Source organism: Macaca nemestrina, chromosome 13 (assembly GCF_043159975.1).
Source record: "Macaca nemestrina isolate mMacNem1 chromosome 13, mMacNem.hap1, whole genome shotgun sequence".
In the NCBI taxonomy this organism is placed as follows: domain Eukaryota; kingdom Metazoa; phylum Chordata; class Mammalia; order Primates; family Cercopithecidae; genus Macaca; species Macaca nemestrina.
In genome coordinates, this window is record NC_092137.1 from 1,010,436 (window position 1) to 1,036,367 (window position 25,932).

Consider the following 25,932-nt stretch of genomic DNA (forward strand, 5'->3'; position numbering starts at 1 on the left):
AAATGCAGCCAGAACTCCGCCCAGATAGTCCCACACCTGGAATTAGTCAGACCGTGCGCTGCTCCATCTTGAAACACTGTTACCCAAATTGAAATGTGGCTTTTCTTGTTACTGTAATATTAGCAGGAGGATGAAACCCTACCGTGGAAGCAGCCCAGGCAAGGGCCTGTGCACTGTGTACCCTCTGCCACCAGAGGAAATGTCTGCTGGCTGGGCTGCAGACTTCCGAGGGATGATACAAGTTTTGTGGGGACTGAAGCCTCATCTTTCATGATAACAGACTCACATGATGCACATTCAAGCATACGTACATGCAGGACACACATGTGCACACACTTTCATGACACACATGCACTCCAGATGCTCATTCATGCATACACACACATGCAAGACACACAAACACACACCTGCGCACACACATAAATACCCAAAAATGCACATTCATGTATATGCACATGCAGGACACACACATGCACATGTGATGCACATTCATGCACACAGACAGGATACACGTGTACACACATACATGACACACATAAGATGAAATTCATGTCTGGACACACACTAACGCATGCATGGACACACATACATATAGGTGTACAACTCCCTTTTGTTTCTCACCATTAAAAATAATCCCATAATGTTTTAACTGATTTAAAATCCATTCAAAGGACTGTCAGTGGAAGACGTCTGATGGCCCCGGTTCAGAGGCCTCCAGGGATTCTGGAGAGCAGAGACTTGGGTGCCTCTCTCCTGCCTACACGAGACGGAGATGCCAGAGTGGGCCAGGGGACCAAGAGGCCACGTGCTCAGAGGAGTCTGAAAGTCCGACGTGTGATCTCTCTCCATCTGCACCTCTCGACCCACCCAGGCCACATCCGGCTGGGCTGCAGCGATTCCCCTCAGGCATCACCCCTTGTGGTCCCGTCTCCACAGAGCAGCCAGATGATCTTTCTACAAGACCTAAATCAGATGTCATGTCTTAATTAAAACCTTTTTTTTTTCTTTTTGGAGACGGAGTCTTGCTCTGTCGCCCAGGCTGGAGTGCAGTGGCGTGATCTTGGCTCACTGCGAGCTCTGCCTCCCGGGTTCACGTCATTCTCCTGCCTCAGCCTCCCGAGTAGCTGGGACCACAGGCGCCGCCACCACGCATGGCTAATTTTTTGTATTTTTTAGTAGAGACGGGGTTTTACCGTGTTAGCCAGGATGGTCTCGATCTCCTGACCTCGTGATCCACCCGCCTTGGCCTCCTAAAGTGCTGGGATTACAGGCGTGAGCCACCGTGCCCGGCCCAACTAAAACCTTTACTGGCTTTCCACTGGACTCTGGATTCTTCTCCCTGATTTATAAAGCTCCGTGATCTGGCCCTGTCTGCATCCCAGCCTTGCCCAGGTCCACCTCCCTGGTTTCATATCATGATCCCCTTTCTTGTCTTTTTTCTTTCTGGTACTAAAACAAAAACAAATACACCACCAATGTGAACAGTTGGCTGACATTTTGAGAAGATAAACAGTCAACAAAACTTTACCCGAACTAAGAAAGATTCAAATAAATAAAATCAGAAATGAAGGAGACCTCACAGCCACCACCACAGAAATACGAAGGGTCAGATGGCCGGTGTGAACAACTGTGCCGCAAAAAACCACACGGCCCTTGGAAATACGAAGGGCCACACAACCAGTGTAAGCAATTAAACTGCAACAAACCGGATGGCCCCGAAGAAATGGACAGATCCAGAGACACATACAACCTAGCAAGACTGAATTATGAGAAAAAGAACATCTGAAGAGACCTAAATAGTACAAAGATTGGATTCATTAAAGGAAAAAACAAAACAAAACACTTTCCATCAAAGAAAAGCCAAGGAAGGGCCTAATGGCTTTACTGATAAATCCTACAGACAGTTAAGGAAGTAACACCCATCGTCCTCAAATGCTTTCAAAAAACTGAAGGAGAGAGGATACTTCCTAATTCATTTAGTGAGGCCAGAATTATGCTGATCCCAAAGCCAGATGAGGACACTGTGAGAAAAGATGCTCTGCCCGGGATTTCTGAATCGACTGCTCCATCCCCCAGGAAGGTCTTCACAGGCAGCCCCGAGACGGTCACTCATATGGTGCCAGCTCTCCATCCATGTCCACCTGCAGGCTCAGAGGAGCCCCGCACCCTAACCCACAGTGGCCGCCAATCGCCCCTCATGCGTCTCTGCCATAACGTCTGCTTCAGGCTTGCCGGGTCCTTGTTTCTGTTGTTGGTGGCCTTGTCCTCACCGGGCATCCCCTTCATCTACACAGAAGCCCCTGAGATGAGGGGCACAGCCAGGGATCTCACTGCTGCAGGCCCTGTACTCAGGAGGATATTGGGCATACAGTAGGTGCTCAATTAATGCTGAATGAATAAGCGCATGGTGCAGTCAACCCTCAGATATGGGAAGGACAGAACAGGCCATTCTGATGCTCATTCCAGGCCCTGCTGTGGGGTATCTTGTGTGTCACGGAGGAGCTTATCAGGGCCGTGGAGATGCCTCGTGCGCCATTCTCTGATGTTTGGGTTCTGTGGATGAGGAGATCAGGCTCACGGAGGGCAAGCTGAGTCCGGCTGGTAGGCTGGAGTGGGTACTTCATGGCCCTGTTGCTGTCAGAGTTCCTGCCTTTCCCTCCATTCATAGCCGCCTCCTTTATAAAAGTCTCATTAATTTCAAACTCTTTGAAACTGCTGCCTTTAGGCACCTTGCGTCTTACAGTGGAATCATCCTTTGAATGTGACTATCATTACAAAAAGCAAAACTCCAGTGGCTTTCCAAGCTCATGTTAGAAACTCTCCTTTGCAGAAAACAGACCTCGAGATGGAGGAGTCCAAGGCTCTCGTGGCTGCTGTTTGACCCTCACTGGGAAGGGGAGCTGTAAAATTGTCACGGGCCCACGGAGGCCTTCCCCGGTCCATTGCCCTGGAATATGACAGACACCACATACGCAAGTCCACAGGCACCACCCCGCTGAGTAGGTAGGGAAGGTTGTCTGGGTCGGGTGAGACCCTACACAGGTGTGTTTCATGGTCTCAGAAACTCACACCAACCTACATCTCAGAAATGCAGTCACCTCCACAATATTCTGGTGATGATTAATCATCGCAGATACATTAATTTAATGCATATATTCCTTACTATCACGTCTCTGCACTCAGACTTCGGTGCCACGTCCCCGTCTCTGCACTCGGCCTTCGGCGCCACGTCCCCGTCTCTGCACTCGGCCTTCAGTGCCACGTCCACGTCTCTGTACTCGGCCTTTGGTGCCACATCCACGTCTCTGCACTCAGCCTTCAGTGCCACATCCATGTCTCTGCGCTCGGCCTTCGGCGCCACGTCCACATCTTTGCAGTCGGCCTTCACTGCCACGTTCAATATTCCAAGTGGAGCACTCACGCACACGTTTTCTCACTAAAATCCTCATGTGGGAGGTGCACATGTCAGTCATAAAGTGCTTGCAGTTAGGTTGGGCATATGGAGTCCCGGGTCCCTAACACAGCTGTGGCCATTCCTGTCTCTTCTTCACGAAGTCATCAGAATAGCTGATGGCTTAGAGCAAGCACAAAATCTTTTGTGGCCTCCAAACACAAACAGGGAACGCTGTGAAGATGTTGAAAGGGAAGGGGCGGTGCAGGTGTCTTGAGCCTCCGGCCGGTGCCCCACAGAGGAGAGATGCGGAAAGCCGGTGAACTGGATCAAGTTTGATGTCAATGGATGAAGGTCCCTATGCAGGTGTTGCAAGCCAGGCAAAGACAGACGACGAACGTCAAGCATCTCCCATCTTCTGCACTGAGCCGTTCAGATTCAGGAATTCATTTAATCCTCTCCACGACTCTTATTGGAAAACGGTATCCTCATCACTTGACGAGATGCACTGAGGTTTCGGGAGTCCAGACACAATTTAAAGGGAGTGAAGGACAAAGCCTGGGTTCGACTCTCAGGCTGTGTGTGCCCTCAGCTCACTGCGTTTTCAGCGCCAGACTGCAGTTCAGTAGGAAGGAGAAGAAGCCCTCTCCCATACATTCATGGAAAGCATTCGTTGCCACACACAGCCTGTAAACACGCCAGCCACGCCTCTGAAACACAGAGACAATACAAGAAAAGACAGGCGTGTTTGCTTTGAAAATCATGTCAATTCGTACTTTCAGCTAATAACTGGCTTCAGCCAACTGACAGCCCATGTCTTCTCTTTTGTTATAGAAAAGGTTGACTTCAGCTTGTTCACCAGTCACAGAACTGTGAAGAGGGCTCCGGGTGATCCGCAAAGCGGGCATCACTCGGGGTGGGAAAGGTGGCTCTGTGACAAGACGGCTCCAAAGCTGGTGCCTGGTGGACCCGTGGAGTAAGCGTGGTGACGGGAGCGCCAGGTGCCCACGTGCAGCTACGGCTCAGAGGCCTGCAGGCTGGGCTTGGTCCTTCGACAGGGATTGGGACCCTCCCCTGGTCTAACCACCTACACACTCGCTGCAGAGCAGTCCCTGGTATTGGCATCTGGAGACAAAGCAGCATGGCCAGGTGGGCTGGGACCAACCCAGCTGCACGTCCTCCCAGTGGCTTCCTGGGAACACTCAGACCCCAGCTTCCATCCCGGGCGCTGCCCTCGTGCCCTCCCCGCCTCTCCAGTGTTGATTAGACCAAAAGCAGCACTTCATGCAGGGTGCCAGAGCCTTCTAAAACATCTTTCTAAGCAAAGGTGATTGTGAACATTGCATCACATGGTTCCTTATTTAACGAAGAGTTTCCTTTCAAGTCTTTGATGAATTTTGTCATCTATCACGTTTTTACCATCCCCTGGCTATCTACATCCTCTACCTATCATTTATGTTCAGGAAAGCATCTATTCTTATTCTAAATTATGACCTCTTCTGTTTACTGACTGACTGTTCTTCTCACCCACAGAACATACACTCAAGCCTTCAGCTCGCGCCCGCCCTTCACCATCCAGCTCCAGGCTAATGTCTGGCACGTGGAAGCTGCACAGTAAATCTCTGTTGACTTATTAATTGATAAGTAGTTGTTTGGAAGCGATAACACAATTTCCCAGGGAATTAGTACTGTAATTCTATCCCCACAAGTTCACAGGAGACAATTAAATTTATAATATAACAAATACAGAATGCTTGTGGTGAATATAATTTTGAGTAATTTTTTTCTTTAATCAAAATGAAAAGCTATATAAGCTTTTGCAGGACAGCGTGCCTCACTCTGCATCAGAACTGAGCATATTAACTCATGAAAGCCTCTTGTCCAGCGTTCTGGTGGGAGTCCCACTGCCTCGGAACCGCGGTGGTGAGCAGGCTTTCAAAACTCTGGTTCCTTCTACCAGCGGTGCAGGAAGCTCCAGACTTTCCCTCTTCTTCTCATGGGATCTACTGCCCAGAGGTCAACAGTGAGTCTCGGCTGCTGTCGAGACAGACAGGAGGGACAGAGTGCCCAACCCAAAACAGTAGCAGCATCCAGTAAAGGAAATCAAAGGTCCTTGAAAAAGTCAAACTTAGAGGTAATCCAACTATATCCAGAGAGTAAAGAAACAGTGATTTTCCTAAGTTAGAAATCGTTACATTAATTGTAATAATAAAGAAATGATCTGTGTGAACCCCGGGATAAGAGATGGAAGACGCTGTGGTCTCTACATGTTGGCGATGCTCTTCGTGCCCTTGGGTGCCGCGTGGGGGTTGCCGAGTCAGAGGGCACCGTGCTGCAGGGGCCGCTCCACACCCTGCTTTCCTCCTGGGTGTGCTTCCCACGCCCCATGCCATGAGCCCCTCCTGCTGCAAGGGTAGGGTGTTCCTGTGAAATAGTCGTATGGGGTGGGAGATAAACGCACTTCAAATTCTCTAGGATCTGTCATTGGGAAGAAGGTCAAAGTGCCAACAGGAAGAAACCACCCAAATATCCATCAGTGAACAAAAGGAAAAATGAGATGCGGCTTAGCCACGCAAAGGAACATCATTCATCCATAATCTAGAAAACATTGTGCCTAATGAGAGAGGCCAGATGCAAAAGACCTTTGACTCTCTGTGTTTGCATGAAGTCTAGGAGAGGAGTCTGTCCAGACAGGAGGCAGCTTAGTGGCTGCTGAGAGCTGTGGACGGGGGACAGAGGGACAACAGGAGAAGGGCAGGGGTCTCCTCTTTTTCTCCTAGAGCTGATCAAATGATCCAGTTGAGGGTGGGGATGGCTGCACATATTTGTGAATATACTCAAAACCATCGAATTGTACAGTTTAAATGTGCAAATTGTACGGTATTTGAAGTATAGCTCAACAAGCTGCTTTCCAAAAGACTGATGTAATAACAAGAGAAAATAGACACATTCATGTGGTGAAACATGGTATGGAGAGAATGTACAGTTTTAAATCCATATATTAGAAAATCACAAAGGCTGAAAATCAATAAATTTTGTGTGTGTATTTAAGATTTGTTTTACAATGGCATGAACAAAAGCAACAGAATCTATGCAAGACCAGTATACTCAAAGTCATGAAATGTTTTTCCAAGAAATTAAAGACCTAAAAAAAAAGCAATGTTTGGATTCTGGAAGACTCAGCACACTAAAGGTAAATACGCTCTAGAATCAAGGTCATCTCAGTGACAATACCTGCAGGCCTTTTCTTTTGTGGACATTGACAAACTGAGTCTAACATAGAGGCAGAGACAAGGCATGGCCTGTAATCCCAGTGCTTTCGGAGGCTGAGGCCAGAAAACTTTGTGAGACCAGGCATTCCAGACCAGATGGGGCAACACAGTGAGATCCCATCCCTATGAAAAATAATTTCAAAACCACAAAATACAGGCAGACAAATGAGGAGCTGAAGGCAACACAGACACGCAGGCCCCAGGAACTGCCCCATGGCCGGTGGTTTCTCCAGTAGCGGTGACCAGCGGCGCGGGCGCAGAGACGGTCAGGGATGGAATGGAACCTGGAGCTGAGAATCAAAGCTTCACAGACACAGACACTTAGCTCATGGCTGAGTTTGGAGTAGAGAGCAGAGGGATGTGTTGTTGTTTTTTTTAACTTCAATAGATAATATTGGGTCAAATAAATATGAAAACTAAATAATGAGACGATATATACTTTACACTGCACACAAAAATAAATGCATGGTGAATTTTAAATCTAAATGTGAAAGATAGAGTAAGACAAATTATAAATAATAACAGGGTATCTACATTTTTCATTAGGGAATTGTTTCTTTAGAGAGACACAAGGAATAACAACCGTAAAAGAATAAATCAACACATTGGATTGCATTTGTATTAAGAATATTTGCTCCTAGAGAGACACCAATAAAAAGTTAAAAGCAAGCCACACAGTGCAAGAGCATCCTTGCAACACATAGCTGGCAGAGAGCTTGGAGCTGACACAGAAGAATAACTGCCATAAATCAGGATCAAAACCACAAATGACCTAATTAAACAGATGGGTAAAAGACTCAAATGGGTCCTTTACAGAAGAGGATATCCAGCTGCCCAATATCCATATGAAATGTCTTAGACCTCATTTGCAAACAACTTTCTGTAATGAGGAAAATGCAAACTTAAAGCCACACTGGATACCTCCACACCATGGATGGGGAAGCAAGGAAGCAATATTGCCACTATCCAGCAATAATAAAGGTACTCATTTATGACCTGCCAACGTCACACCTAACTAGACAGAGAGCAGGGCTGCGAGCTGTGTGCAGGAGGACTCATGGAAGGATATTCACACAATTGAAGATCTGAAAGATGCCAATGCACAGCAGGGGCAGGATGTGGACACAGCCCTTCAGGGGAGGAATCCACAGCAGGGGCGTCTGCAAACCTTTTCTGTAACCGTCAGGCAGTGAGTGGCGTAGGCCTCGCAGGCCATGCAGCCTCTATCAGGGGCTCGCCTCTGCCACTGCAGGGAGCAGCAGTCTTCACCAACAAGTAAAGGAGTGAGCATGGCTGTGTCCAGTAAGACTTTACAGACCAAAACAGGCCACAGTGGCTGAATGTGGCCCCCACTGACTGTGGTTTGTTGACACCTTGTTTAAAGCAATATAAATGAATGGACTGAAGCGATATGTGTGCAGTAAAGTAGATAAATATCACAAATGCAATATTGCATAAAAACAGGTAGATACAAGAATACAGATCACAGAATTCCATTTTCATAAATTTCAAACAAGGTAAAACCATAGTATTCAAAGGTGAATGTCTAGGTGGTAAAAAGGACAAAGAAAGAAAAGCGAGGAAAGAATAAGTACGAATGATCACTCTGGTTGTTCCTTTTTCAGGAAAAGGAGGAGGTAGTGACTGAGGGGTGTGAGGGAGTACTGTAGATCACTTTCAATCTTCTGCTTTTTGACCAAAGTGTCTGATTGATCATAAGCTTCCAAACTATGCATTTTGTTCTTTTTTATATGTGTGTTATAATTTGTAATACAAACAAAATGTTCTCATATTTATCTATGTAAAATAATGAATTTGTGGTGGGTAACCCTCCAAAACATATCGCATTCCCATTTCACAGGAGAACAGCTGTGGCCTGAGAAGATAGACTTGGTTCTCAGAGATGTAAAGTAGAAAAGCAGCATTGAGATGACAATATGTGTTTTTAGTGGAGGAAGCTGAGGACTGAAGCTTGTTTTTATAAAACTCTCTTTAAAAATCTGGAATTGAAGGGAGTGCAGGAGGCAAAATTTAAAAGATGCCCCACACCACAGCCCCAGCAGAGCCAGTCCTGGGTGATCTGGTCAACACTAATCTCAACACCACCCTGAAGGAGATTTGCAGACAGAATTAAAGTCCCAAGTCAGGTGACCATAAATAAGGTAAATAACTATTCCTGGAATTTCGTGTTGAATTTTTTTTGTATCTCTGATTTTGTATCCCCTCAAAAACATGACAGTCAAACAATTTAAAAGATATCAAAATGTTAATTTTTATGTCGTCTGGATGATGAGTGCATGAGTGTCTTTATTGAATGCTTAAAATATTTTATAATTAATAAAAATTCAAAAGTAAGAATATAAATAAATTATATGAAAATGAGATAAGGGATCAGGAGAATATACTATGTATTTGTTTAAGATTTAATAGTTTTTCACCAAAAGTAAAAGTTGGTAAGAGTTAACAGTGTAACATATATTTTAGACTACTGGAAAAACAGTTTTACATGCCAGGCGTATAAGGAAAGTAAAATGTGCTTTTGGTAAAAGAGTATAATAAGTCATGGGAATAGTATTTTTTTTGCCCAGTTTAGAGGGTTAAAAGATTCTTTTAAGTTAGATAGAATAAAGCTAAAAGTTTGAGCAAGTTGTGGAAAGTTTGTGAAAAAGTAGTCTTATAAAATAGTGTGTGTGTGTGATCACATTGCTAAAGTTAAAGGGGTATTATTCAGTTTTTCTGTAAATTGAACATTGGAATGAAAGCACAACACAGTTTTCTTAGAGCATTGCTCTGGTTTTTAACCGAAAATTGTAAAGGGTTATAAAAGATTTCTGAAAATCTTTCCTTATGGTCAAACTGATTAATATTAAATAGATTTGTCAATAAGGTTTTATTAAGAATTGGATTTAACATCAATAGGACACTAATGCAAAAGTAAAATTTGGCTTTTTTTGAACTGTATTTTCATAAATGTGTTGTTGGTATCTATTCCAAAATAATGTGAAACTTCTGTAATTGTAATATGACTTAGTATGCCTTATTAATGATAACTAAAATTATTTTAAATAATTGTGTGCCACGGAAGTGATAAATTTCCTTGTCAATTGTGTCTTTGACCATGGCTGCCCTAAGGTTTTTTGTTACCCACAGACAATTGTCTCATTTTAATTCTCTTTAAAATGTGGTTTCATAATCAGCTATAGAACTCTAACAGGTGTTCTTAAATGCAGGTTTCTGATAACTCAGAGATTGTGACATTAAAATGGAGAGAAAAGAACTTCCAAGACTCTCTAGGAAAAGTAATGTGTTCATAAATATTGAGCAAAACATGAATTAACTGCATAAACTGAGCTAATAAAAGGCTGAAGTAATCTTTTTTTTTTTTTTACTTTTGGCTTAAAACCTTGTGGATCCTTTGTTTTGTTTTCAGAATAAAAAATACTTCTCTTTCAAGCTATTTATAACCTTTACCAGTTAAGTATACTCCTATAAACAAAATTTGAATCATATTTCTATCTACCAGATTTCTCCAAAATTTGGAAACTATTTGTGAATATTCTTAACTTACAGCAGTATAGTTATTTGCATAAGCATAATAATCCGTTTTCTTTTGTAGTAGGGCACAATTGCAGACACTGGTTATTTTACCAAGGCTTTGACTAGAATGGCATGCTTTTAGATACAAGCAGACTATTTTAAGGAATCAAAGTTTACTTATAGAGCCAATAAAAGCCTGTTGGGAAAACTGGCCTAATACTTTGTCTACCCAGTCCCTGTGCAGGGTTCCTGACCTGTAGTAAGTAAAGAATGTCACTTTCTAACAGGCCCAGGAACCCAAGTTATCTTGGGACCTAAAGAGAAGAAGAATTTATACATCTAATACAGGTATTTGATGGCACAAGTCCATGGCAGGGCTCAAGGCTTTAAAAAGTCTTTTCTGAGACTCCTTATGAAACAAAGTTCTATCAAAGCCAATTTTAGAAAGAGGCTGTGATTATTCTTGCTATGTTTTATGCAAATAATCCGGCCAAGTGTAATATGACTAAAGCTTATTTTGCAAACAAATCAGGCCTAGCATGATTTTACTTTAATAAAAACAAGGACTAGAGAGATAAAAATTATGTTTCAAGAACTGTAATACACCTGCTATTAGATTCCAGTCTCATCAGTTGTTTATGAGGTGTTTTTTTTTTTCATGCAATTCAGACTGATCCTGCTCACTCCTATCAACCAACCATGATGTCTGGCTGCAGCTCAGAAGAAACAAGAGGGATGGGTAATGCAAAAATCTGGATCAATATTCTAATTTGGGGCATATATTGGAATCAGCCAGCAGCTCCATGCCCCAGAGTCTTAGCCACCAGCTACCTGGGTATCTCAGCAGTCTCAGAATTTTTAGGAACTGTTCTCACCCCCTTATTTCATTTTGACTTTTCTACTTGTCTTAAAACTCAAGAAGCCTTCTATACTTGTGGCCAATCAGTTCACCAATGCCTCCCCACTAACGGGACTAGAACTTTTACCATAGGCTATGTATCCACAGACATCTTCATCGTCCCTGTCAATCTCTCTCTTCCAGTACCAATCTATGGACATTCCATGTTGCCCAGGGTGAAGAGGGCTATCCAATTATTTCCTCTTCTCATGGGACTTGACATTGTAACCTATACAGGAACTGGAATTGCCAGATTCATAAAAGCCTCCTTAACCTACAGCCCACTCTCAAAGGAAATAGCCAACAACATTGACTCCATCGCTAAAGGCTTAACAACCATGCAGGAGCAGATCCGCTCTTTAGCTGCCATAGTCCTTCAAATCATTAAGGACTAACATGAACAGCACCACAGGGAGGACCGGTGTTAACTAATGTTCACAGCAGCTCAGAGAGGAATTTCCTTAGCCTCAAATAAAAAATATTGCTTTTGGGTAAATCAATCAGGAAAAGTACAAGACAATATCAGACAACTTGTAAATGGAGCCTCTTGTTTATGGGAACAAGCCTCTCAGGGCTTGCTTGTTCTCATAAAGGAACCTGGGGAAGGAACCTGGAATGGAACATAGAAATGGTTCTCCTGGGTTTTCCCCTTTGAGGACCACTTGTTAGTCTCCTACTTCTGCTCCTTTGTGGTCCGTGTCTTCTAAATCTAGTAACCTGATTTGTCTCCTCCTGCCTTCAGGCCATCAAGCTCCAGATGACCCTCAGCGGGATGCCATCCTCTCAGGATTCTAGAGCCATCCTTCTACAGAGGACCCTTAAACTGCCCATCAGTATAAAGCAACAGAGTTGAAATCTTGCCCCATCTCCCTTAGACCTGGCTAGACACTGCTTTCACCAACTCAAAGAGTCACCCTTCTTCCCTGACAGCAGCAAGAGGCCAAGACCCACAGAACCACCACCACTGCCCATTTGTCAACAGGAAGCAGTTACAGAAGACTGACCTTAATCCATTTTCTCCCAAAATTGGGGTCTTGGACTCTTGATGGGGAAGTGCCACAGCAGGAAGTCAGGCAGATGTGAGAGCCCCCATGGCCAGGAATGTCAGGCAAATATCAGGTGATGGCCAGGAGGTGGTTAACTGGCTCTAAAATAGTTGGTCACAGCTGGCACCAGGGAACAGCAGTTTCCCAATGGACAGAAAACACCTGAAACTGGATCAGCAGCTTCCCGATAAGATCTCAGGAGCTGGGTGAGCAGGCTTAAGCATGGGCACTAAAAGGCAGAATGGTGGAGTCTAACTGGCATATGACCTTCCAGGAATATTCAGCTAGTAGGGGAGGAATGCCTCAAGCAAGCAGACGTACAGCTTCAGTAAACCTACTGTGCACGTGGCCCTTCCCAAGGGCTGGCAGGCCACTGTGCATGCAGATAGCCCACTCCATGGGAAGAATCAAGGGAGAAGGGACACAACCCCCTGAAAGCATGCCAATGGATACACCGCCAAGTCAAAGGTCAAACCACACATTTCACTTGCTGAAGCCGTCCATTTGGTCTTCTTCCAAGTGGACTTTCTTTTGTCCCCACTCTAGGCTTTTAATACACTTTCTCTCCTCCACTAAAACTTGCCTCAGTCTCTCCTTCTGCCTATGCCCCTCGATCAAAGTCTTTCTTCTGAGGAGACAAGAACTGAGGTTGCTGCAGACTCGTACAGATTCACCATGGCTAACCCTCATAAGTCACGTGCCAGCTCAGGGCAGCAATGATTATCTTTCTTCTTGCTGACTCTGTGTTGTTGAGGAACACATCACATTTTTATCTCCAAGATTCAGGCTTAAAAATAACTATTCTTAAGGATTCATTTTGATGCTTTTGTTTTCCCCTTGAAATCTCCCTGTAAAGGATCATCCAGAATTGAACCTTCAGGACTGAAGCCTCCAGGCGAGATTCCGTCTTTCCTCCCTTTTCCAGTTCTGCATAGTGCAAATGTGGTGGGTTTCACCCCAATTCCTGCTGTAAATCAAAACGTATCTGAGATGGGTCTCAATTAATGTAGAAGTTTGTCTTGCCAATGTTAACCGCACGCTCAGGGTAAAAATATCACCACAGAATCACAAAAACAGTCTATGGTGTGTGCCTTTATCCAAAGATGATGCTAACAGCTTCGACAGTTGAAGGGGAAATGGGAGCTGGAGGGGAAAGAGGAAGGGTGTGGTCATCCACATGCAGCAGGAGGAAAGGACAGGCAGGAGAACTGTCAAATGTGCACCCATCTCCCGCTCAGCAGCTCTGCACTTAAGACAAGGTAGACACAGAGCCGCTGCTTGTGGAGATGCGTCACCTTCATCTGTCACTCTCTGCTTAGGAACAAAAGGAAAGGCAGCTGCTTGCATGACTCGTCTTCCAGCTTCATTCCTTCCCCTTGGCAGAGTAAATGTGGGCCTGAGCTTTTAGTTTCCTTTCATGGTGCCCTAGCCAGAGTGAACGCAATAATCAAATGCATTTGTCTTCTATGGAGAGAAGAGGAAAATTACTTTACCACCAATATTTCTGTCTATTTTTATTTGCACTGTTTGAAATTGGTAAATTCTGATTACTTCCTTTGAGGTCACTTTACACACACAATGCCTCCAACACTGACGTGGACTCCATTCTCCACCAGCTGCAGTCGGGCCCCTCCTCACCTCCTCCTGCCATGGCCCAGTTCTCAGCTGCTAAGCCCAGGTTAGCAAGACTCCCTGAGTCAAACCCATGTCCCCGATCCCTCAGCATCCCTGGCACTTCGTCCCTGGAGGTTCTTGCTGTGTTCGGCTGAGCCCAGGCCTGCACTTTGGCCTCACAGCCCTGAGGCAGTAACTGGAATAAACTCTGTCTTGCTATTTTTAACAAGCCTATGCTACAAATCACAGCAGGCCCCTTTACGGTCTGGCATTTGAAGAGAGTAATTCCTTTTCTATTTAAAAAAAATTCCTTAAAGACCTTATATACTGAGAAAAAACCTTGCAAAGCATCACTCAACATTAACAAGAAAACACAACAACTTAAAGATTAGGATCGAGTAAACAGGGTTTCATCCCAACAAAAGTGCCAGGGCTGAGCGCCTGCCGAGAAAGTTGTAATAACGCCGAGGGATCCCCTTTGCCCAGGGCTGAGAAGGTTGTGATAACACTGAAGGCTGAGAAGGTTGTGATAAGGCTGAAAGACCCCTTCGCCCTGTCCCACGAAGGCACTCACATCTGTAAAGTCCCTTCCTTTCCCCACTGTGCTGATTCTTTCAGGGCCCTTTCCTGTCAGGAGAACCCGCTCCCAATGTTTAATGTGGGTTCTTTTCTATTTCCTAAGTGTCTCAATTGGGTTGAGAAATAAAGGGAAAGAGCACACGAGAGAGAAATTTAAAGCTTGGGTGTCCAGGGGAGACATCACATGTCGGCAGGATCCATGATGTTCCCCGAGCCATAAAAACAGCAAGTTTTAGGCCGGGCGCGGTGGCTCAAGCCTGTAATCCCAGCACTTTGGGAGGCCGAGACGGGCGGATCACGAGGTCAGGAGATCGAGACCATCCTGGCTAACATGGTGAAACCCCGTCTCTACTAAAAAATAACAAAAAAAACTAGCCGGGCGATGTGGCGGACGCCTGTAGTCCCAGCTACTCGGGAGGCTGAGGCAGGAGAATGGCGTGAACCCGGGAGGCGGAGCTTGCAGTGAGCTGAGATCCGGCCACTGCACTCCAGCCCGGAAGACAGAGCCAGACTCCGTCTCAAAAAAAAAAAAAAAACAGCAAGTTTTTCTCAGCGATTTTCAAAAGGGGAGGGAGTGCACGAATAGGGTGTGGGTCACAGAGATCACATACTTCACGAGGCAATAAAATATCACAAAGCAAGTGGAGGCAGGCGAGATCACAGGACCACCGGATGGGGCGAAATTAAAATTGCTAATGAAGTTTCAGGCACGCATTGTCATTGATAACATCTTATCAGGAAACAGGGTTTGAGAGCAGACAACCTGTCTGACCACAATTTATTAGGCGGGAAATTTCCTCATCCTAATAAGCCTGGGAGCGCTACAGGAGACCAGGGCTTATTTCATCCCTTCAGCTTTGACCATAAAAGACAGCAGGCTTTGAGAGGGTCATTCATAGGCCTACCTTCAGGGCACATTCTCTTTCTCAGGGATGTTCCTTGCTGAGAAAAAGAATTCAGCGATATTTCTCCTATTTGCTTTGGAAAGAGGAGGAATATAGCTCTGTTCCGTCCGGCTCACCGGCGGCCAGTTCCAAGTTACCTCTCTTGTTCCCTGAACATCGCTGTTATCCTGTTCTTTTTTTAAGGTGCCCAGATTTCATATTCGAACACACATGCTCTACAAACAATTTGTGCAGTTGACACAATCACAAGGTCCTGAGGCGACATTCATCCTCCTCAGCTTACAAAGAAGATGACGGGATTAAGAGATTAAAGACAGGCATAGGAAATCACAAGGATATTCATTGGGGAAGTGGTAAGTGCCCATGAAACCTTCACAATTTATGTTCAGAGATTACAGTAAAGACAGGTGTAAGAAATTATAAAAATATTAATTTGGGGAACTAATAAACGTCCATGAAATCTTCACAATTTATGTTCTTCTGCTGCGGCTTCAGCTGGTCCCTCCTTTCAGGGTCCCTGACTTCTCTCAACACTTTCCATTATCCCAAGTTGCCCTACCTGAATCCTTGTCATCTGGCCCACGGCAAACCCTCGAGCCTTGCCTCAGTCTCCCCACATGACCCCCCACATGCTGCCCTGCACCCTTCCAGGGTGGATGGTTCTCTTTCTCGGTTGTGGACACACAGGGTGGTCCCTCCTCCTGCCAATGGAGTTCATTTCCTCAGCGCAGCCCGGGTGTCCACCTTCCCACTCTGACCACACCCCTCCTCTCTTGCTGGCAAGGACCTGGAAGCTGCAACCTCCACCCTCACCCTCTGTTCCCCAATGTCCCAGCAGTCCTCTCCTGCCTGTCCCAACCCTCACGACCCCTGCTGAGGCCTTCCCATGCCGTTCACTGTACAGCAGGCTTCTCCCTCGTGTGGGACTCCCACATACGTCCAGTCCGGCCCACCTTACACTGGGTTACTGATCCTCTGGTGGGCACCCCCCCGGCACCTGCCCCGGGCCTGTGAGATTGGAGGCTCACCTGACTTCCATACCACCCCCCACGATCAAACCCAGGGCTTCGCCTGTGGTCGCATTCAACGTCTTTTCCAAATACCTGCGTGAATTCTAACTGTGACGTTTTTATACCTAGCACTGCAGACGTCTGAGCCCCCATAAAGTCCTTTCACTTGACCTTTGTTACACAAATGGATATGATTCTACAGGGGAATAAAAGTAAGTTGGTGTATCACAGATGGGGTGTTTATTTTAGTGGAAACTTACAAAACCCTTTTGTAGAACGACTTTTCCATTCACAGGCAAGAGTATTTTTAGATCAGCAGACAGCACTGCACAGGAGCCGACAGGAACTTCTCGAGACCCACATTCTTCCACTGACCACCACCCTCTCTAGAACCTTCCAGAGGGCGAGCTTGTTCTGACCCTCGTCACCGGAATCTCTCTGACCCAATGAAGATGGAAATTCATTAAAAATAAATGTAAAATGTCTGCAACAATCTACTTTATGATCCATTAGAAAATGTATTACGTACCTTTGACTTGTCATAGAGAGATCCCTGCTCTGTTTTAAAATTCTTCTTACTGTGACTTTTTAAAATAAAGTCTTACGAAACGTGCTTGAAATAGATGCCAAAAATTCTTACAAGCATGACTTATATGCTTTTTTCTTTTCTTTCCTTTTTTTTTTTTTTTTTGTGAGATGGAGTCCCACTCTGTCACCAAGGCTGGAGTGCAGTGGAGCAATCTCGGCTCACTGCAACCTCCATCTCCCACAATTCCTCCACCTCAGCCCTCCGAGTAGCTGGAACTACAGGCATGCATCACCATCACCATGCCCAGCTATTTTTTGTATTTTTGGTAGATACAGGGTCCCAAGCTTTTATTGTCAACCATGGCTTTTATTATAGCCAATGGGGTGTCCCCATGTTGGCCAGGATGTTCTTGAACTCCTGACCTCAAGTGATCTGTTCACCTTGGCCTCCCAAAGTGCTGGGATACAGCTGCGAGCCACTGAGGCGGCCAACATTCCTTATATACTTTATTGGACCTTTTTTCTTAGTTTTTTCTTTAACATGCCACCTCATTAATTGTGTTTGGACTCTTCAAAATACTGTTTTCCTGTCTTTCGAGGAAGAGATCGGCTGTTGCTTTCTCATTATAGTTCGTGTGTTTGTCTTCTACAGTCATTTTTTTAAATGTCAGCCAACAGATACGGTTAGGCTTTGTGTCCCCACCCAAATCTCAATCTTGAATTGTAATCCCCATAATCCTCACGTGTCAAGGGGAGAGACCAGGTGGAGGAAACTGGATCCTGGGGGAGGTTTCCTCCATGCTGTTCTCATGCTAGTGAGTGAGTGCTCAGGAGATCTGGTGGTTTTGTAAGGGGCTCTTCCCCCTTCACTCAGCACTTCTTCCCGCCGCCCTGAGAAGAAGGTGCCTGCTTCCCCTTCGTTTTCCCCCAGGACTGTTAAGTTTCCTGAGGCCTCCCAAGTCATGCTGAACTGTGGGTCAATTAAACTTATTTCCTTTATAAATTACCCAGTCTCAGGTAGTTCTTTATAGCAGTATGGAAATGGACTAATAAGCCAATTTGTGATTTAGTTTTGGTTCATAAGGAAGAAATGCAAACCCAGAAGACAACTCACTGGAGACCAGGACTCATCATGATTATGGTTTTGCATTGAGTCATCCACAGCATCTCCCTCCCATTTCTTTTTTGTTGTAGAGGGGAGATCCGCTGACCATGTCTAGTCTGGATTCCAAATTCTCATGTCTTGTCTCTGTGCTTTTCATACACAGAGCCAAAAACTCTTGTCTACTTCTTTCGAGTCTACCTAATGCAACACAACCATGACTACCAATCTGTAAGCACAGAACGCTTTTACATGTTCGTGGTTAAACTAGTAACTTTGACTTCTTGTGGGGAAGGCCTGTGGTTCAAAGAGTGATGGGGAACAGAACCGTGAAGGCCCTGAAGGAAGAACGACGGGACAGGTCTCACCACTTTGTTTTGCTGTCTGGCATTTAAGGCTGGTCTCTCTGAGCTGTTTCTCATTTTGTAGATTCTTCACTCAGCTTATAACCCAGAGCTTCTCTCAAACCTCCAAGTAGGTTTAGCTCTCAAAGGTCTCCTTGTTGCCCTTATCTCCTGTACTAAATTATAAGATTTTTTGTTCGTAAGCATTTTTCGTCCTCACTGGCTTTTCCTTTTTTTTTTTTTTTTTTTTTTTGACGGAGTCTCACTCTGTCACCCAAGGTGGAGTGCAGTGGTGCAATCTCAGCTCACTACAACCTCCACCTCCCAGGTTCAAGCGATTCTCCTGCTTCAGCCTCCCAAAGTAGCTGGGTTTACAGATGGCTGCCACCACATACAGCTAATTGTTTTTGTATTTTTAGTTGAGATGTGGTTTCACCATGTTGGCCAGGCTGGTCTGGAACTCCTGACCTCAGGTGATCCACCCGCCTCGGCCTCCAAAAGTGCTAGGATTACAGGCATGAGCCACCATGCCCAGCCTCTTTCCTTTCAAAGCATCTTGGTGGTTAGTAGATGGAATGGCTCTCATTTTATGTCCAAAGTACTTAAGCATGTTGTGTGTGAAGACTTGAAAGCTGTCCTAACCAGCTGTTTGAATTGTCACCCCAGGACAGACGCATTTTATTCCAAAGAAAACACGGCCTCAGGGGGACACAGAGCCTCCTCCAGGGACGCCACCATCAGGAAATTCTAGGAAAGAAAGAGGACGCCACGGGAGGGGGGATCTCAAGAGAAAGGAGTGGGTAGAACAGGGAGAAGGGAGAAGGGTGGTCGGTGAAGACCAGAGCTGATGTAGGACAGGGCGAAACACCAGCAGGGGGTGGGAACCCCAGCCCTACAGCAACTGTTCCAGGAGCTGCCTCAGCCACGCTTCTACAATCCTGAAGTCCCCTACCCTTGCCTTCAGCCCCGTTCCCTCATGTTCTCTCTTTCCTTAACAACTTCCTCCTTCAGGGAACTCTCAGAATAACATTTATGCTGGGCTGACTCCTCTCCTGGGGACCTGCACTTTAACTGTGTCTGTCTCGTGAGGAAGCCATCACAGCCTTTGTGTCCTTATAGGAGCTGCGGACCAAACGCGAGCAGTGGGGACGTGCTGGCCGACAGGCGAGGACATCCTCCCTCACATCCACAGCTGGGGAGGTCGTGCATCCCACCCACAGCCTTCCTGGCAAAGCAGCCTTACAGAAATATAGATCCAATCTTCTGCAGCTCTACCTGTAATATTTCAAAAAGAGTTTGATTTACCTGTGGTCTTGAGGAATCTCAAAGTTTCCATATGAGTTCTGAACAGGTTTGATAAATACACGTTCCCAAGACAGCCAGGCTGCCTGTTTCTACAGTTTTTGCAGTTCCCATTCATGATCTAAACTCATAGTGGTCAAACCAGAGCAAGTCTGTGTTACCTGTTTATTGCTGCGTGCATTATTTCACCCACTTATTCTGGGGGAGCCGGGGAGTGTTTAGGAGACACTCAAGGGTCTTGGCTGCAGGTCTCCCCTGGCCTCGCTGCTCTTCCCCAGAACACACACAGCAAGTCCCTTCAGCCCTGCAGTAGCTTCCTGACCATACGAAACATTCAGGACTGCAAAATAACTGCTTAGAAATACAGAAGTCAGGAAGTTAAGTGAACCTCCCTTCAATCGCCAGAATCTCTGACATCGTTTCTAATTCTGTTCTCATTGTTTCTAATTCTGTTCTTTTGCCCCCGCAATAATACAAACAACTCCCAGAGTCATCTGAGAATGACAAATTCTAATACACAACGCATGTGGGATGTGTTACCTGAGACAACACAGTGAGTGTCTGTGCAGGAACAGCCAGAATCATCCCGGAATTCTTTCATTAAGGAGTGTGTTAGGTCAATTTCCTTAAAAGGAAATGTACAACTTTACTGCAGTAAAAATTAACACCTGTGAATCATTCCATAGTAAAATATTTTTGGTTCATCCATTAAGTGTGATGTTACCGCCGAGTTCTTTTCATTGATATAAAACAATTATGTTATTATACAGAAGCACCCATCCAGAAGGGACGGAATTCTTTTTAGACAGAAGCTTTCCAAGCATGGTTATGGGCAGAGGGAGGAAGGGAAATTTGGAATCCAAATTTGGAGGCTATTTTGGTTCAGGAATTTAATCTCGGTGAGTTCTTTTCAGAAACCGCAATGCCAAGTGCCTATGAACAGCTGGGGTGCAAACGGGAACTCCAATCTCCATGCCCATTGCTTCTCTTCCAGGAAAATAACAAATAAATGTCTAGAAAACAATCTTTGTATTGGTTGATAAAAGCATTAGGTCACATCAGCAATAAAGCCATGCCCTGTGACTTCAAGGAGCATCTCCAGCCTGTGTTATCTGTCCTTGGAAAAAATGCATTGCAAGAGTCGCTGAAGTGAGTTAAAAGGTTAACAGTTGTCCGCAAGATTTCTAATGTTCTACAAATTCTGTCACCCAGAAAGCCCAGCTGTTCCTTCCCAAAGGCCAACTAGATGATGCAGCCTTGTGTGGGGAGCAGGTTGAGGGGAGAAAAGGATGCCAGTCCCCTCTTCTTTCCACACTGACGCCCTGCGCACCGATCTGTGATGTGACAGCAGCCTCAGGCTCCCCCAGAGAGCTACATGGCCCCAATTTCAACTTCTGATACCTTAGAAAAGGAGAACGTTCATTTCACACAAGGTTAGAACTGAAGGGCTGTGTTTATATTCACAGGTAAGGCACGAGGGATGTTACAAATACACGCCTGTGTGTTCTGGGCTGTACCTGCCACCTAAAACAACAGCTACATAATAACACACACACAAAAACAGAGCTTTGAAAGTATGAGATAGAACCAGGCCGGGCGTGGTGGCTCAAGCCTGTAATCCTAGCACTTTGGGAGGCCGAGACGGGCGGATCACGAGGTCAGGAGATCGAGACCATCCTGGCTAAAACGGTGAAACCCCGTCTCTACTAAAAAATACAAAAAACTAGCCAGGTGAGGCGGCGGGCACCTGTAGTCCCAGCTACTCGGGAGGCTGAGGCAGGAGAATGGCCTGAACCCGGGAGGCGGAGCTTGCAGTGAGCTGAGATCCGGCCACTGCGCTCCAGCCTGGGGGACAGAGCAAGACTCCGTCTCAAAAAAAAAAAAAAAAAAAAAAAAAAAAGAAAGTATGAGATAGAACTGAAATAAACAGTAGGTTTAAGATACTTTATTTAGTTATATTTGTGACTGTTGCAGAAGGCTTTTTTGTTCTTACTGAAATGTTGGTAGAGCTGGTGCTTTTGATGAGAGAAAAGTGAGTGAATATGATGAATTATTTGATAGCTCTTGGCTCAAAACTTGTGAACTTGTGGTGTGAGAGAATGAGTCAGTGCTAATTCTATGTTCAGGTTTCTGTTATTGGCTTTGTGGCAGTTATGTTAAAGCATATATACAGTTTCAAATTGTGTAAAGCCACATGAAGCTGTCTGTGATGTACTTTCTAAACCAAGATATTTACTTTTTAATATCAACTACCAATTCTGGTTTTTGTTAAAATTTAACATTGTTTCTATCTTTCCTTGTATCAGTCCACTTTTATGCAAATAAACCACATTTTGAAATATTTTATATTTTTATGTCATATTTTGGTGAGTGAATTCAAAATCTATCCAACAACTTTTTTTTGAAAGATTCTCACTGGATGAGAAAATTTAGTTTCAATGATTTATGATGCAGACACAGAAGTTTTATCAAGGCCATACATGATTGTTTCTAGCAATAAAATTATTGGAACCTTAGAAATATTCACTTTTAATAAGCTCCCTCCAGAGTTTAAACCTACTTAGAACACATTCACTCTTTTCTCCATTTTTCAGAATGTCACTTTTATTCGGAGGGGCAGATTGTTTATTTAAAAATACTTGATAGCTTACATACTAAATTTTAACAGCAATAAAAGTCTCAGTCATCTTTAGTTTCAGTAATCTAATTATTTTGCCACAAGATGACTGTGAACCAGTGTGAGATGCAGAAGACTCTCATGGTAGATGCTTTGTTATTGTAAAGGGCTACAGGATGCTATCATCACTTAGAAGTCTTTTTAGAAATATAAAACATATTACCTCTATAATGCTGTCACCTTCCATACAATTTTTATCTGTTTCTTACATGTTTTTGCTACAATAGCTTGCCTATGAAAGATGCTGTATTTCAAATTCACATGTGGTGTGTGTGTGTGTGTGTGTGTGTGTATATATATATATTCCAATGAAAACAGCCCATTAGACCAGGGTCCTTCTTACACAGTTCCCATAATGCATCATCCTTATTAAAAAAGTCATTTTCTATTGAGGACATTTTTTTCCCAGCTAAGGCATTACCTCTTTGCTTCAGAGGTTAATAAAAAATAGTCTGTACACAATAAAAAATGATAAGGCAGATATCACCACGGACCCCACAGAAATACAAACTACCATCAGAGAATACTACAAACACCTCTATGCAAATAAACTGGAAAATCTACAAGAAATGAATAAATTCTTGGACACATACACACTCTCAAGACTAAACCAAGAAGAAGTCAAATCCCTGAATAGACCAATAACAAGTTCTGAAATTGAGGCAGTAATTAATAGCCTACCAACCAAAAAAAGCCCAGGACCAGATGAATTCACAGCTGTATTCTACCAGAGGTACAAAGAGGAGCTGGTACCTTCCTTCTGAAACTATTCCAAATAATTGAAAAGGAGGGAGTCCTCCCTAACTCATTTTATGAAGCCGGCATCATCGTGATACCAAAACTGGCAAGAGACACAACAAAAAAAGGAAACTTCAGGCCAATATCTTGATGAACATCGATGTGAAAATCCTCATTAGAATACTGGCAAACTGAATCCAGCAGCACATCAAAAATCTAATCCACCACGATCAAGTTGGCTTCATCCCTGGATGCAAGGCTAGTTCAACATATGTAAAATCAATAAATGTAATCCATTACATAAATAGAACCAAAAACAAAAACCATATGATTATCTCAATAGATGTAGAAAAGACCTTTAATAAGATTCAACATGGCTTCATGGCAAAAACTCTCAATAAACTAGGTATTAATTGACAGAATATATCTCAAAATAATAACAGTTATTTATGACAAACCCACAGCCAATATCATATCGAATGGGCAAGAGCTGGAAGCATTCCCTTTGAAAACTAGTGCAAGACAAGGATACCCTCTCTCACCACTCCTATTCAACATAGTATTGGAAGTTCTGGCCAGGGAAATCAGGCAAGAGAAAGAAATAAAGGGTATTTGAATATGAAGAGAGGAAGTTAAATTGCCTCTGTTTGCTGATGACATGAATCTATCATTAGAAAACCCCATCATCTTAGCCCTTAACCTGATAAGCAACATCAGCAGTCTCAGGATACAAAATCAAGGTGAAAAATCACAAGCATTCCTTTACACTAACAATAGACAAGCAGAGAGCCAAATCATAAATGGACTCCCATTCACAATTTCTACAAAGAGAATAAAATACGAAAGAATACAGCTAACAAGGGTGTGAAGGACCTCTTCAAGGAGAACTATAAACCACAGCTCAAAGAAACAAGAGATGACACAAACAAATGGAAAAACATTCCATCCTCCTGGATAGGAGGAATCAATATTGTGAAAATGGCCATACTGCCCAAAGTAATTTATAGATTCAATGCCATCCCCATCAAACTACCATTGACATTCTTCACAGAATTAGAAAAAACTACTTTAAATTTCATATGGAACCAAAGAGACCATATAGCCAAGACAATTCTAAACAAAAAAAACAAAGCTGAAGAAATCACGCTACCTAACTTCAAACTATACTACAAGGCTACAGTAACCAAAATAGCATAGTACTTGTACCAAAATAGACAGATAGACCAATGGAATAGAACAGAGGCCTCAGAAATAACACTACACATCTACAACCATCTGATCTTCAACAAATCTGACAAAAACAGCAATGGAGAAAGGATCCCCTATTCAATAAACGGTGCTGGGAGAGCTGGCTAGCCATATGCAGAAAACTGAGACTGGACTCCTTCCTTACACCTTATACAAAAATTAAGATGAATTATAAACTTAAATGTAAAACCCAAAGCCATAAAAACCCTGGAAAAACACCTATATAATACCATTCAGGACATAGGCATGGGCAAAGACTTCATGACAAAAATGCCAAAAGTAATGGCAACAAAAGCCAAAATTGATAAATGGGATCTAATTAAACTAAAGAGCTTCTGCACAGCAAAAGAAACTATCATCAGAGTGAACAGACAACCTACAGAATGGGAGACAATTTTTGCAATCTACCCATTTGACAAAGTTCTAATATCCACAATTTGCAAGGACTTTAACAAATGTACAACAACAACAAAAAAAACAACCCCATCAAAAAGTGGGCAAATGATATATATGAACAGACACTTCTCAAAAGAAGGCATTATGTGACCAAAAAACATCTGAGAAAAATGCTCAACATCACTGATCATTAGAGAAATGCAAATCAAAACCACAAAGAGATACCGTCTCATGCCAGTCAGAATGGCAACTATTAAAAAGTCAAGAAACAATAGATGCTGGTGAGGCTGTGGAGAGATAGGAACGCTTTTACACTGTTGGTGGGAATGTAAATTAGTTCAACCATTGTAGAAGACAGTATGGTCATTCCTCAAGGATCTAGAACTAGAAATACCATTGCACCCAGCAATCCCATTACTGGGCATATACCCAAAGGATTATAAATCATTCTACTATAAAGACACATGCACATGTATGTTTATTGCAGCACTGTTCACAATAGCGAAGTCATGGAACCAACCCAAATGCCCATCGTGATAGACTGGATAAAGAAAATGTGGTACATATACACCACGGAATACTATGCAGCCATAAAAAGAAAGGAGATCATGTTCTTTGCAGGGACATGGATGAAGCTGGAAGCCATCATCCTCAGCAAACTAACACAGGAACAGAAAACCAAGCACCGCATGTTCTCACTCATAAGTGGGAGTTGAACAATGAGAACACATGGACACAGGGAGGGTCCTGTTGGAGGGTGGGAGGCAAGGGGAGGGAACTTAGAGGATGAGTCAATAGGTGCAGCAGACCACCATGGAACATGTATACCCATGTAACAAACCTGCACGTTCTGCACATGTATCCTGGAACTTAAAAAAAAAAAAAAAAAAATCTGTAAATGTATTTATCAAATTTGAATAAACTTCATTTCCTATTTAACAAGCTGAAATAAATACAGATAAAGGTGCAGTGTATCAATCCGACATTCTGAAAGATCATCTTGCATGCCACGGGGGGTGCACACACCCCAGTGTGGTCATCCTGACATGATTCACAAACCTGCTCCTTCATATCTGCCTGTTTCCCTCATTCTCCTCTGTCTTTGCTCCTCTATCCCACAGGATTGTCAAGAGGTGACGTAGAAATCCAGGGTTGGCGCAGAGCCTGTGGTGGATGAGAATAGCCCAAGAAGCTGCGGGTCCCTTCCCACGACCTGCAGGTGGGAAAAGCCATGCAGGGCGGTGGCTGGGGATGCTCCATGTCCTGTTCCAAATCCCCAAGAGGTTCCCCACGAAGTCAGTGAACGAGGGAGGTCAGAAGAGCAAAGGGCACGTTGGTGTAGGGA

The 25,932-nt window shown here is 44.0% G+C and overlaps 2 long non-coding RNA genes across 7 annotated transcripts in view; one reads left to right on the forward strand and one right to left on the reverse strand.

The window, feature by feature from the left end:
- LOC105497555 (uncharacterized) overlaps positions 1-25,932 on the reverse strand; it is a 128,997-nt gene that overhangs the window by 36,797 nt on the left and 66,268 nt on the right. The gene's annotated exons all lie outside the window — the stretch shown is intronic.
- On the forward strand, positions 8,551-12,245 carry LOC105497554 (uncharacterized). Its single transcript, XR_011612183.1, has 3 exons — positions 8,551-8,825; positions 10,870-10,939; positions 11,841-12,245. It is a non-coding gene; the product is annotated as an uncharacterized lncRNA (long non-coding RNA).